General features: G+C 36.1%; 1 pseudogene; it reads left to right on the top strand.

The window, feature by feature from the left end:
• Positions 1-928: 928 nt before the first annotated feature.
• Positions 929-1,574, top strand: LOC149258484 (ethylene-responsive transcription factor ERF034-like; annotated as a pseudogene).
• The last annotated feature ends 13,529 nt before the right edge of the window (positions 1,575-15,103 follow it).

Genomic DNA, 15,103 nt, shown 5'->3' with positions numbered 1-15,103 from the left:
AGTGGAGCAACCTGTAGGTGATCAACACAAGTCACAGTGGAGCAACCTATATGTGAACACTGTCCAACAAGAGACCATAGTCCTAAAACTGGTTCCGATGATGCAATTTAGGGAAGAAACTATGGGGAATGAAAGAGACATGCTTAGGGCTTTGTGCAAGATAATGACAAGAGGGAATAGGATGTTGATTGATCCCATTAAGGGGTCCATTGATCAAATGTGAAAAAATGACCTATAACATACACAACAATGAAAAACAAATCTTCCCCAATCTAAGCAAAATGATCTTCCCAATCTTCTATACCTTCCGTATACTTCATACCTTTAAAAATTATTGAAAATTATTGAAATGCATGTTAGATTAATTTTATTGAAAATATAAAAAGGGCCCATTTTACGTTCCAAAGGGCAACAAAGAATAATACAAAGAAAATTGAAGACCGTTGGTCTAAGGTCGCTGTTGTTACATCACGCCCCCACCATCAGCTACACGACCATCGTGCCCCCACCATCAACTCAATTAAAGGTCGTTTATTAAAATGTGAAATTGGCCTCTCGGGTGTTTTGTACGTACGGACCAGCTAGCGTAATATAATTTACATCGCATGTTGCAAAGCCACTTTATCGCTGTTAGCGAACTACACTGAAATTTCCTTGTATATATATATGCCTAATTGCACTACACATTACACAAGTGAGGGTGCGTCATGGCTTTTCCCTTTGAATCATCGCGTACCACTTTGAATGAACATGAGAATGCTCATAGTCCATGTGCACATTCTGCTTCTCCCCCTGCTTTAACAAATTCCTCTTCAATTTCTGGTTCCTCTGACGAAACCTGCATATCTTCGATATTCAACGCGACTGGATCAGCTTCCACCAAAGCAGAGTAGCCTGGCGAAGTGGAGTCTTTTTTGTGTAATGGATATGCGAAGCACGGGTGAAATTTAAAGGAAAGCGGCACCGTGTTTACAGAGGCGTGAGAATGAGAAGTTGGGGCATATGGGTTTCAGAGATTCGAGAGCCCAAGAAGAAGTCCAGAATTTGGCTCGGGACATTCCCCATACCAGAGATGGCATCTCGAGCCCACAACGTAGCGGCTCTGAGCATCAAGGGGAAATCTGAGTTCCTCAATTTTCTGCACATCTCCTCGTCGTTGCCTCGCCCCGCCACATTGTTCGCCAAGGACATCCAGGCCACTGCCGCACTCGCTGCGGCTGAGTTTCATATGCCTTCAGAAGAAGATTGTAGTGAGGATCGATCCCTTGATCCCGTGGGGATAAACGATGCGATCCCTAGTCATGCAGACACTATTATCCCTGGACAGTTCAGGAATAATGAAGTTTCAGCAGCAGTTTGCGCGTCGAATTCGGTTTGGGTTTCGAGTTTTCTTTCGGGGAATGAGTGGATGAGCATAGAGGACGATATAGTGTTGGCCCTGCCCAATAATGTGTGATCTTTTGGTAGCCCCTCCATGGATGCTGGAACAGGATAATTATAGTGCTGCAGCTAATCATTTTTATGATGTACATGGATCAATCTGTCCAGAAACGTCTCTCTGGAACTATTCCTAAACCTTGAACTTGTTAATCAAAGAAATTTCAGTCAGATTCAATGGCTTCAATTGGAATTGGATCCGATCTCATTTGCAACAATTATAATCGTGGGTCACAAACGTGTGACTACTGTACTTCGAATTTGAATTTCATTTCCAAGAAAGATTGTTTTTCATTTTATTATTATTATTATCATTATTACTATTGTGTTGATGAATTAAATTTAAGTTCCTCGATCCCAAGCTTGGAGCGTTTTATGGTGTTGATGAATTCAATTGAATTTCTTCCCTCACAAGAGTGGAGGGTATTATTGTGCAGATGGGCAGCCTGTAGGTGACGTCATGACGTCTGCTCACAGCTTGTGATCACAGGCCAACTCAAACATCCTATTTCCATCCTTTCTCTACAATCCGGTTAAAAAAATTCTGTGACTGGGGTATAAGTAAAGTGAAATCTGCGATTGCAGGTTTGATATTCTGGGTGGACTCGGAGACCTGGGAAACCCTTAAATCGCATTCTGAAATAACTAGATCGTAGTTTAGTTTTGCAGCGGTGATGCTGCAGCTACCGCTCTTTCAGCCAAAATACTGTTAGGGAAAATGGTCGGAAAAGCACATGTTTTAGTTAAGGCACAATGAGCCTGTGTGTACAAGTTAATTAAAAAATCGTGTTTCCAGTCACCTTCCCCGATATCAGAGAAACATATATTTGTGTTATGAGTCATCAGGGAGTGTACCTTTTAAAGTTGTGTGTTGATTAGTAAGCTTTGGAACATCTTTGATTATATTTTTGAAATAACAAGATTGTAGTTTTGCTGTGTGAGACTGCACTTAATCCCTTGCTAAAGACATGCCCACTCAACCCTATATATTGGAACTTATCTCCCGTTCATCACCATAAATTTAGGGTAGCTATAGAAATTGAGAGGAGGTTTAGTAATTTTAATAGGGAGGAGGATGACGTTTGGAAACTCATTAGCCACTGGCCTTTTCCTCTTATCTCCCTTTCTTTCCTTTCTCTTTGTCCTCTTTCTAGTTTTTCCTTTACTTTTATTTCTAAGTCTTCTTCCTTTTTTATTTATTTACCTCTAATAACTATAATAAAATAATAAATAATTAAAATTAAAATAATATTTATTTTTAAATTAAATTATAACCATGATAATTATTTTTTGTTTTTCTTTATAACAAAATTTATTTCTTTTTCCTTTTATTTATTTTTCCACTTTCACTAAATTATTGTTTTTAATTTTTGTTGAATAACTATAAAATAATAAAATAAAAAATAATTAAAATTAAAATAAAATTTAGTTAAACATATAAAAAATTTAGTTTAATTTACAACTCTGATAATTATTTTTATAACTAATTAAATATTTTTAATATTATTTATATTTCCTTTTTTATTTATATTTTTTACCTTTTGACTAAATTATTTATGATTTTTTACCTTTTGACTGAATGATTTATGATTGAATATCGCTTTCCTTATTTTAGAATTTTATTATTATTTTTAGAAACTTAGAGTCATTATAGTTGTATTTAATTATTTATTTAATTATATATTGTATTTAATATTTAATTTTATTTATTAATTTATTATTTAAAAAATTAATAAATAAATAATGAAATTATAATATTTTGTCTCTTTTTCCTATCCTATTAAAAAAATAACTGTTTTTAAAGCCATTTTCCATATAGCTGTTGGAAGGTCTTGACTTTTAATTATTTATTTAATTATATATTGTATTTAATATTTAATTTAATTTATTAATTTATTATTTAAAAAATTAATAAATAAATAATGAAATTATAATATTTTGTCTTTTTTTCCTATCCTATAAAAAAATCACTGTTTTTTTAGCCATTTTCCATATAGCTGTTGGAAGGTCTTGACTCTCTATTTAACTTACTGCTATGATTTGATTTTTCCTATGATTTGATTTTTCACCTTGTGGTTGGTTCGAAATGCGTGGACCTTAATCTACCAATTTAATTTTTTCCAAAATGAGTTTCAAATATTCCACAATATAAATTTAAAATATTCGAAAAAGAGGTATGGTAAATAAATAAAACATTTTTTGTATATTTAGTATGATAAATAAATATAAATATAAATAAATAAAACCTCTTTTTATATTTAATCCATAAACCTCTCAAAAAAGAGGTTTTATTTAGGTGAAGCCTATGAGCCAAAGACCATATTTATAAAAGAGGTATGGTAAATAAATAAATATAAAAGAGGTATAAAGATATATGGTAAATAAACAAAAATATATCGAATAGGATTAGAAATCAACATCTAATTATATACTAAGCCTATGGGCCAAATTATTATTAATACAATGCAAAAAATTATTATTAACCCTAATATTAATATTAAACTTATTATTATTATTATTAAATCTAATATTCATATTAGTATATTATAATATTAATATTATTATATTTAATAACTTTGGATTAATATAATATTAATTTTTTATATTATAGTATCTATTAATATATAATGATATATACTAACTCTAGATATATATGGGAGGGAGTAACAGAGACATAGAGAGATAGAGATGGAGGGATAGGGGGAGTCACAAGGGACAGAATGAAATAAACTAAAGGTGAGGGGAGAGGAGGAATGAACTAAGAGAGAGGGAGAGGAGCGAGAGAGGTAGAGAAGTATGAGAGAGGGAGATGGAGACACAAAGATGGAGGGGGTAGAGAGAGAAGGAGAGAGGGAGGGAGATAGTGAGAGGATTGGAGGGTAGAGACAGAGGGAAAGAGATGGGGGAAAACAAAGGAAGGTAGGAGAGGAAGGCTGAGAGAGAGGACTTGCGAGAGAGGAGGAGAGAGGGAGGGAAGAAGAAAGACATAGATAGAGAAGTGGAGAGTGAGGGGGAGTGACAAGGGATAGATGGAGAGAGATAGTGTATGCTTAGGGGTGAGATAAAAATACAAATAAGGAGAAATATAGAGTAGGGGGACGAGAATGAGAGAGAAGGAGAGAGGGAGGGATAAAGTAACATAGTTGGAGAGAGAGACAGAGAAAGAGAGAGAGAGATGGGGGGAGAGAGAGGATTAGAGGGAAAAGAGAGAGAGAGAGAGAGAGAGAGAGAGAGAGAGAGATGGGGGAAGAGAGAGGATTGGAGAGAGAGAGAGACAGACAGAGAGAGAGAGAGAGGATTGGAGGGTAAGAGAGAGAGAGAGAGAGAGGAAGAATGAGAGCCAGAACTTGAGAGAGAGGAGGAGAGTGATTGGGGAAGAGAGGGGATTGGAGGAAAAAGAGAGATAGAGAGAGATGGGGGAAGAGAGAGGGAGATAGGGGATAAAGGGAGAGAGAGGAAGTACGAGAGAGCATGCTTAAAAAAGAGGAGGAGAGAGGGGGAGAGAGGGAAAGATAGGGAGATGGAGTTGGAGAGGGAGAGAGGGAGGGAAGAATAAATACATAGAGAGTGAGAACTAGAGAGAGATCATGCATGACAAGGGAGAGATGGAGAGAGAGTGTGAATGTTTTGGGGTGAGATAAAGGGAAAAATAAGGAGATATGGAGAGAATGGAAGAGGAGGAGAGAGGAGAGAAGGAGAGATATAGTAATAAAATTGGAGGGTGAAGAAGAGAGAGAGAGAGAAGGAGAGAGGAGAGAGGGAGAGATATAATAATAGAAATGGAGGGTGAGAGAGAGAGAGAGGATGCGAGAGAGTGGAGAGAGGTGTATAAATTCCCACTTGTAGATCTCCTGATAATGCAATATACTAAAGCAAAATACTTGATCTCTCTACAAACAATTTAGTGGAAGCTTAATCGAATTGAGCAACATCAATAAGAACAAACATAACTGATAAGAAGAATTCAATCACATATAACACAGAAGATATAACCAGGGGAAAGCCAAAGCATAAAACCCCAACTCTGTATTATCATACAAGTGGAAATCCTTTCCAAGTTACAAAAAGAATCAACTCAAAAGCTTTCCTGCTCTCTCTATAATCAGATGATGAAGCTCATGGAGTACATAGACAAGCATATATCCTCATCAAGTCCTCCAAGCCCTTATTTCTTTTCACAATTTTTCTAGGGGTCCAATGAAGCCACATGTGTGATTTGGCCTCATCACACTCACTGTACAAGAAGAAATAAAAATGCAATTCTCTTGGAAAAAATTCCTTCTCCATGCAAGGAATATTCATCTAGAAATATCCTAGCAACTGATAGTACACTATCCCACTATATGAACTCAACTGGGTCTCTATCTAAACTGACATGCATGAGTTATCCATGAGAGAATATTTAGTTATCTGAAGAATAGCAGTTATATGCAAGAATGCATTAACTAATTGAACTTAATTAATTTAAACAAACTGTTTAAATCAAATATAACTAGACTTGACTCAGTTAACTGAGCCAACTAATTACTACTCAATATAGAACTCATCCTTATCTCTTTAACTGATGGATAAATTCCTCAATTAATGGAGAAACTATTGCATGTCCTCACATAGACTTCATGTTTTAATTCTCTCAACTAATTAACTCATGGTGAATTAATTTATTTATTTTCTAACAGTTGTTAAGTTCAAATTCGAAAATTACTTCCTATGTTTAGTCCAGGGACTAACTAAAATAAGAATCCATGTGAAATGCTATTTTTAGAAAAGCTATTTTTATCACTTTCACTTTTCATCCCATATAGCTAAGTTCAACACTAGATGAAACTGCTATTTATAGCAGTGCTATTTTTAGCATTTTCTATTTTTAATATTTCTTATTGCTATCTTCAACAATCCCTCTCAACAAGAAAGGGATTATCAGTAACCCCAATCCTGTCTCTGTGGAACTCAATCTTGCATTTTGACAATGCCTTTGTCAAAATATCTGCATCCTGTTCCTCAGTCGAAACATACAGCAACAACATGATCCTCTTAATCACACAGTCTTGAAGATGATGCTACTGGATATCTATGTGCTTGGACCTATCATGAAAAACTAGATTCTCAGAGAGTTTGATGCAACTCTTATTATCATAGTAGATCACTGTAGGATCCATCCTCTAACCAAACAATCCCACTAGAATCTTCCGCGTCCAAATGGCCTCACATGCAGCCTAACTAGCAGCCATGTATTCAGCCTCTACTGAGCTAAGTGCAACTGATCTCTGTTTCCTGTTGTACTAGGAAACTCCAGTTGAACCAAGGTTAAAGATTCCTCCAGAAGTGCTCTTCCTGTCTGATGGACTCCCTACCCAATCCACATCTGTGAAGCCCTGAAGCTTCACTCCCTTTGTCCATCTCTACCACAATCCAAATTGAGATGTGCCTCTGAGGTATCTCAGCACATGTTTCACTACCTTCCAAAATAGTTTGGTAGGCTGAACCATAGCTTGACTCAGTTGGTTCACCGCAAAGCATAAGTCAGGTCGTGTGTTCACCAAATACATAAGTGAAACCACCAGCTGCCGATAAACAGTAGCAGCTACTACCTCACCTGAAGTAGCATCCTCCTTCCTCCAATTCCCAGCTAGAGGAGTCTGCATGAGCTTGCACTTCTCCATGTGAAAGCGCCTGTGTATCTCATTGGCATACTTGCCTTAAGACACAAATACTTCCCCATCTCTCTGCCACACCTCCACGCCTAGAAAGCAATGCATAAGGCCCATGTCCTTCATCTTGAACTCTCTTGCAAGGTCCTCCTTGCAAGACTATATCAGCTAATCATCACCTGTCAAAATAAGATCATCGACATAAAGTACAATGATCAATGGCTTACCTTCTACCATGATGTGGTAAAGGTTCACATCTACTTCACTCTTGGTGAAGCCCAACTCGGTGAAATATCTGTCGATCCTGGTGTACCAAGCACGGGGTGCTTGTTTAGCCCATATAGAGCCATCTTGAGTCTACACACATGCGACTCACTATCGAAGGTTTCAAAACCTTCTGGTTGCTCAATGTACACCTCCTCCTCAATCGGCCCATTGAGGAATGTTGTCTTCACATCCATCTGGTGGATCGTCCACCCCATATGAGCTGATAGTGCCAATATCGATATAATCGATGAGTACCTTGCTACAAGAGAAAAAGTCTCATCGTAGTCGATCCCCTCGACCTGTGAGAAACCTCGAGCAACAAACCTTGCCTTATGTTTCTCAACACTACCATCAGCTACTTTCTTTACCTTGTAAAGCCATCTGGAACTCACTACTGACTTGTCCTGAGGTCTTGGGACAACATCCCAAACACAGTTCTGCATGATAGAGTCATACTCCTCCACCATTGCATCAACCCACACTTGCTGCCGCACTGCCTCCTTGGACGAAGAAGGATTGGAATCTACACACTCCCCAACCAAGGCCATGTAACCAGTGTACCGCTCGAGTGACCTCCTCTGTCTGTGCTGAGAAGATGGATGTCCCACATTCTCCCACGCACCCAGCATCAACCTGTCATCTTCCCTTGAGCATTTCCACCCTTCTATAGAAGTATCAGCATGAGTGGATGTCTCCACTCCCGGATCCTTTGCATGCGGCTACTCCACATCAATCTGAGGCTCCTCCTCCTTAGGAACTAAAAGTTCCTCATCTGTATGCAACTCAAGCTCCCTCTCAAGTGATAAGCGCATGGCTTTTTGCTCGTCGAACTTCAGATCCCTACGTACCACAGTCCTCTAAGTGGAAGGAAGGTACACCCGATAGTTGTGAGGTGTATCTGTGTACCCCACAAGTATTCCCAACTCAGTTGTCGGATCTAGCTTCTTCCTGGCATCTTTGGTCACATGACAGTACACTGATTATCCAAAGATTTGGAAGTGACTTACATCAATTCACTTCCCAGAATAGGCCTCCATAGGTGTCTTCATCTCGAGTATACAGTGCGGGCTTCTATTCTACAAGTATATTGTTGTATTGCATGCCTAAGCCCACAAATGCAGTGGTAGGCTTTGGTCATGCAACATCGCTCGAGCTACTCTCACAATCGATCTGTTCTTCTTTTTGGCCACCCCATTCTGTTGTGGGTTATGGGGTGCCATCAATTCCCGTTTAATTCCTTCTGCAGCACAAAAGTCCTTAAAATGTTGTGAGACATACTCTCCACCATTATCGCTATGCAAGGCTTTTATTTTCTTTCCCGATTCTTTCTTTGCCAAGGCTTTAAACTCACAAAACCTCAAGAAGGTTTGATCCTTCTTTTGCATAAATTAGATCCAACATCTATGAGAAAAATCATTAATAAAAATAACATAATACCTTTGTTTAGCGGTGGAGGCTGTAGAGAAAGGTCCATAAACATCTGAGTGAACTCGTTCCAGGATTGCTCCAGCTCTACTGTCTCAATATGGAAAGGAAGATTCCGGAAACTTACCCAAGGTACAACCTTTGCATGTACTTGTCTGCTCAAGTTTTCCCTTGGGTAATCTGGTAGAAATCTGCTGCATGATATTCAAGGCTCCATGGTGCAAGTGGCCCAGTCTTCTATGCCATAGCTCCCCAACATCTTGGCTTTGCACCATCTCTGCTTTGGAACTCAAAGCAACACAATCATCTACCTCCAACTTGTAGAGATTCTTGACTTGAATCCCTATCCGCTTACTCTGTCCAGTTCCGATATGCCTCAGGAATACCTTTCCTTTGTTAAATACTACATCATAGCCTTTATCTTCTAGAACAACAATGGAAACAAGATTCTTCTGCAGACTTGGTACATACTTTACATCAGTCAGGGTGAGGGGAGCTCCATGCTCCCTCTAAAACACAACTGTACCTTCACCTGAGACATAGTACTTTCCATCATCGCCCATCTCGATCCGCATCTGGAGATCCTTCTCCTCCAAGGTACTAAAAATATTCTTGTCACGTGACATGTGGAAAGAGGCTCCACTGTCTAGGTACCAAACACATCCCACCATGGATGAAGCCATGAATGCAATAAGAGAGAAATCCAGCTCAAACTATGAGGCTAGTGCACCACCATCAGATCCCTTTTAGGAACCCTTCTTGGATTTCTTCTGTGGATAATTTGTAGCATAATGGCCCACTTCATGACAATGAAAGCATCGTACCTTCGATTTGTCAAACTTCTTCCCACCATGGGAAGAACCGGAATTGGATTGGGATGCCTTCCCTTTCTCCTTCCTTGCCTTACTCGCTAAGGCTAGATTTTCCTCATCATCTTGCTTCGATGAGGATCCATCTCTGGTGCTTCTTCTTATCTCCTCCTGCATCAAATCTGACCAAATTTGTTCCCAATCGAGCAGTTTCTCTCTTCCATTAACCGAGTATTGGTAGCTATGCTAGCTCTTAGGAAGACCGAGGAGTGCAAGACTCACCATTTCATCATCTGCTATCACGATCCCTACACTTCCAAGCTCATCCCTGCAGGTGGTGAGCTTGTTCAGATATGTAGAGATCGTGTCACCCTTTTCACACTTGATCTTACGAAGCTTGTCTTTCAGTGCCAGCTTCCTCTAATCATTGTTATTCTGATAAATATCTTTCAATGTTTTCCACATCGAAAACAGAGTCTCCTTCCCATGGAGGCTCGAGACATTGTGGTCTCGAACTCCCTCTAGGAGGATTCTCCTTGCTCTAGCCACACACTTTTTCCATTCCGCCAGTTGAGTAGCATTAGTCTACTTGGGGACTTCTAGATCAATGAAGCCCTTTATACCATTATCCTCTAATACTACTTCCATGCGATCATTCCAGGCTATATAATTCGAGCTGCCATCAAGGGCATACGCGAGTCTTAAACCACTGAATGCCATAGGTGAAATAGAGATGTGATAAGAACTCAATTTCAATATTCAGAAACCAAATTTTGAACTTATCCTTTTTGTATACTGTTCTTCCTTGATCACCTATGCTCCGATACCATGTAGAAATTCCCACATATAAATCACCTGATAATGCAATACACTAAAGCAAAATACTTGATCTACTTCTACAAACAATTTAGCGGAAGCTTAATCAAATTGAGCAACATCAATAAGAACACATATAACTGATAAGAATAATTCAATCACACATAACATAGAATATATAACCAGGGGAAATCCAAAGCATAAAACCCCAATTCTATATTATCATACAAGTGGAAATCCTTTCCAAGTTACAAAAAGAATCAGCTCAAAAGCTTTCCTGCTCTCTCTGTAACCAGATGATGAAGCTCATGGACTACATAGACAAGTATATATCCTAATCAAGTCCTCCAAGCCCCTATTTCTTTTCGCAAATTTTCTTGGGGTCTAGTGAAGCGATGTGTGATTTGGCCTCATCACACTCACTGCACAAGAAGAGATAAAGACGTAATTCTCTTGGAAAGAATTCCTTCTCCATGCAAGGAATATTCATTTAGAAATATCCTAGCAACTGATAGCACATTGCCCCATTATCTGAACTCAATTGGGTCTCTATCTAAACTAACATGCATGAGTTATCCATGAGAGAATATTCAAATCTGAAGAACATCAGTTATATGTAAGCATGCATTAACTAATTGAACTTACTTAATTTAAACAAACAGTTTAAATCAAATATAATTGGACTTGACTCAGTTAACTGAGCCAACTAATTACTACTTAATATAGAACTCAACCTTATCTCTTTAATTGATGGATAAATTCCTCAATTAATGGAAAATTTGTTGCATGTCCTCACATAGACTTCATGTTTGAATTTTCTCAACTAATTAACTCATGGTGAATTAATTTATTTATTTTCAAACAGTTGTTATGTTCAAATTTGAATTTTACTTCCTATGTTTAGTCCAGGGACTGACTAAAATAGGAATCCATGTGAAATGCTATTTTTAGAAAAGCTATTTATAGCAATTTCACTTTTCATCCAATATAACTAAGTTCAACACTAGATGAAACTGCTATTTATAGCAGTGCTATTTTTAGCATTTTCTATTTTTAGCATTTCTTGTTGCTATCTTCAACAAGAGGAAGGGAAAGAGAGATTTATTTGGAGGGGAGGAGAGAGGGAGGTAAGAAGAAAGAAATAGAGAGAGAAAGGTAGAGATAGAGGGAGGGAGTGATAAAGCAAATGGAGAGAGAAGGAGAGAGGACAACAATAGAGAAGAGAGATACAAGCAAAGAAGAGGGAGAGAAGGGGAAGTGAGAGAGAGAGAGAGAGAGAGAGAGAGAGGAAGGAGGGCTACTTAGATAGATTCGAGAAAAAGAGTGTATGTTTTGGGGGTGATATAGAGAGACAAAGAGATATAGAGATATAGATGGAAAGTGAAGAGAGGGAAGAAGAGAGATATGGAGAGATGGAGGGAGGGACGAAGAGATCGATAGATATAGAGTGAGAGAGAGTGTGTGTTTGGGGGGTTGAGATAGAGAGACAAAGAAGGAGAGATGGAGGGAAATATAGATATAGATGGAGGGGGGAGAGAGGAAAGAATATTTCTTGCACTAGATGCATTGATTTAAGTGTAGATAGTGATTTATAATCCTATTTGATTTCTTGCACTAGATACATTCATTTTAGTGTAGATGTTGATTTCTAATGATATTTGATTGCTTACACTAGATGCATTGATTTAAATGTAGATGATTTCTAATCTTATTTGATTTCTTATACTAAATGCATAGATTTCAGTGTAGATGATGATTTTTAATCCTATTTGATTTCTTGGACTAGATGCATTGATTTCAATGTAGATTTCGATTTCTAATAATATTTAATTTCTTGCACTAGATGCATTGATTTCAATGTGGATGATTTCTAATCCTATTTTATTGCTGGCATTAAATTCATTGATTTCAGTGTAGATGGTGATTTCAAATCCTTTTTTATCGATTGCACTAGATACAGTGATTTCAATGTAGATGTTGGTTTATAGTCATATTTTCTTACTTGCACTAGACGTATTGTGTAACGACCAAAAGTCATATACGTAGAGGAAATATTTAAAATACTTTGTAGACAAAGATATCCATTGTAGGACAATAATTGTAATTGTATATTTTTTTAAAAAATTGATATATGATGATTACAATTAAGAATGAGGGTCTTGTATATATAACCAGGTAAGTACCCTTTCATGAATAGACATGTCTTTTCATTATTAACTAAAGAACCATTAGTTAATTTACTTATTATTTATTAATATATTTATATTATTATGATTATTATTTGTTATCTGTTTATTATCTATTTTTACATAATTTATGTTCATAACAATGCCTTATCCTTCAAAAAGCTTTGTCCTCAAAGCTTACTGATGAAGGATCAAATCTCTTATGTCTTTCAGAATATATTCTTGTTTCTGAGATTTTATCTTTGTTGACACAAGACGTTTTGTTCGGTAGACAGAATTATCGTATTGAAAACGGATCAGACCATCCTATATTAATCTTTTGGGGAATCTTATGATCCTTGGAGATGTGTCGTGAATAGTTATCGTATGATTGGATTAAGCTCGCTTCAATATTCTTTGGAACACAAGTTTGTTTATGTTCTGCATGATATAGATTTTTTGATTAATTAAGGTGTCTACTCTTGTGATTCAGATGTAAATAAGCAATTTTTCTTGTTTGAACTTCCTTAAACATTTTTATGGCAATTTCTTGATTTCCATCAGGCATTATTGTTGTTGACTTAACTACTGAATCCTTATTTGGTGTCTCCTCTGTTTGAATGACAACATCTAAGTACGTTTTTACTTCAATAGGGTCTGGATTTGCCTAAACTACGAGATTAGTGGTATCGATGCTCGTTTCTTTAGTTTGGACTGTTACATCTGAAGATTTTGATGATTCCTTTGCGACAACTTGTTTGAACCTATTCATCAATGATTTATTTTCATCATCATGTTTCTTAATCTGTTTGAGCAGATTTTGGTTATGATTTTTAAGATGTAAGCATTCCTCATTCTTTGAGTCAACTTTATTTTGGCCTTCACGCTTGTCGTCTTTTAAACACTTGATTTGTTCTACTAATGTTTGCTTAAGATTCTTTGAATGCAGATTTTCTTCTTCTTGTTCTAATAAACGCTCCTTGAGTTCATTATTTGATGCTTTAGATTTCTTGACTTGTTCGAGTAATTTTTCTCGGTGAACTCTGAGGCGCAAAGTTTCTTTGTCTTCACTGCAAATGACCTTTTCAAGCACTTTTTTCTTCTTTGATATCGTTTTTTCATTATCTTGAAAAATCAAGTCTAAGATATCCTTAAGGTCTTATAATGAATATTTTATTGATTTTGATTTACTTGTTATGTCTCGAAACATGACCATCTTCCCTTTATAAGGAAACGTCAAAACTTGTTTCTCTATGTTTAACATGAATGTACCCAACTCATTAAACTAGGGTTGACCGAGTATGATGTCAGCCTTTTTATCTGTCCTTACAGCATGGAATTGAGATAAGTACTCATAATGACCTACTGTCACTTGTAGATCACTAATTTTATACTCTTTTTGGTCAAAAATATTTTTCTTTACACCAATACTTAGCTCTGGAATTAATAGTTGATTTTCCAAGTTGATGTTCATATAATTTTTATCGTTGCTTGGGCTAATGGTGACATTAACTTCTCTTCCTTGGATACTTCCTTTTGATATAATTAGTCCGTGATTTGTAACTGAAAAACCATTATAGGAAAACATTTCTTCTTCTGTCATTTTAGAATTGAGCTCCATCATTTTTTTCAATGATTGATCCCATTTTGTTTTGTTGAGATGACTTTAGGTATATATTTGAAGTTCCTTTGGACTTTGTACTTCAAGCCTCCTTTAAAAGTGTCTTTTTTTTTTCTATAATTCTTCAAAACTCTTCTAATCCAATTTCCTATTATCCCTAATATTTAAAAACTCATTTGTATTATTTTTATACATTTCTACTTACATTTCTTTTCATTTTTTACTTTAAAAATAATATTTAAATATTTTTTCAATTGGCTTCTTTTAAATATCGTATTGTCCTTTGTATTTATTTTTTAAATTTCATATAACTCTTTAAACTTTAATTCAACTTTATTTTAAAGTAAACTCTTCACTGATATTTTCTTCTTATGTAACCTTTTATAATAATACCCGCTTTGTACTTATATATATTTTCAATAATTTTATGACTTCAAATTTTCTTTAAATACCCATTTGTAATATAATACTTTTCTTTATATATTTTTTATTTATAATAATTTTTTTTCTTCTTGAAATGTTACAACCCTAATGAAATATGGCTATTCACCTCTTTGTGGTATAATATAAAATATATGTTCACTTATTTACTTTTGACTAGGTTAATGTTCTCCATGTAAAAATTAAAACTTATCATTCACATAAAGAGATTTTGTATTTCTTTTATTTTTCTTTTACTTTTAAAATACCATGGGCAATTACCATGTGTTTCTAAACCCACGTGCTTGTAAACCACTTAATGAAGAAGATAATAGTATCTACTCTTATGTATAGTTTTAAATATATTTGGAAAAATTCCCTCCTAACTTTATCATGCACTTTTTATCAATAATGTAGACCTTTTTTATATTTACATCGAACTATATATTTTTTAATTTTTATATGTACTTATTTTATTTTATTGTTGTTCGG

Source organism: Pinus tabuliformis, chromosome 6 (genome assembly GCF_031772625.1).
Source record: "Pinus tabuliformis cultivar Carrire ecotype Pingquan chromosome 6, CPIR1, whole genome shotgun sequence".
Lineage (NCBI taxonomy): Eukaryota > Viridiplantae > Streptophyta > Pinopsida > Pinales > Pinaceae > Pinus > Pinus tabuliformis.
The sequence above is the reverse complement of the archived record's forward strand: the minus strand, read 5'-3'. Positions and strand labels throughout refer to the sequence as shown.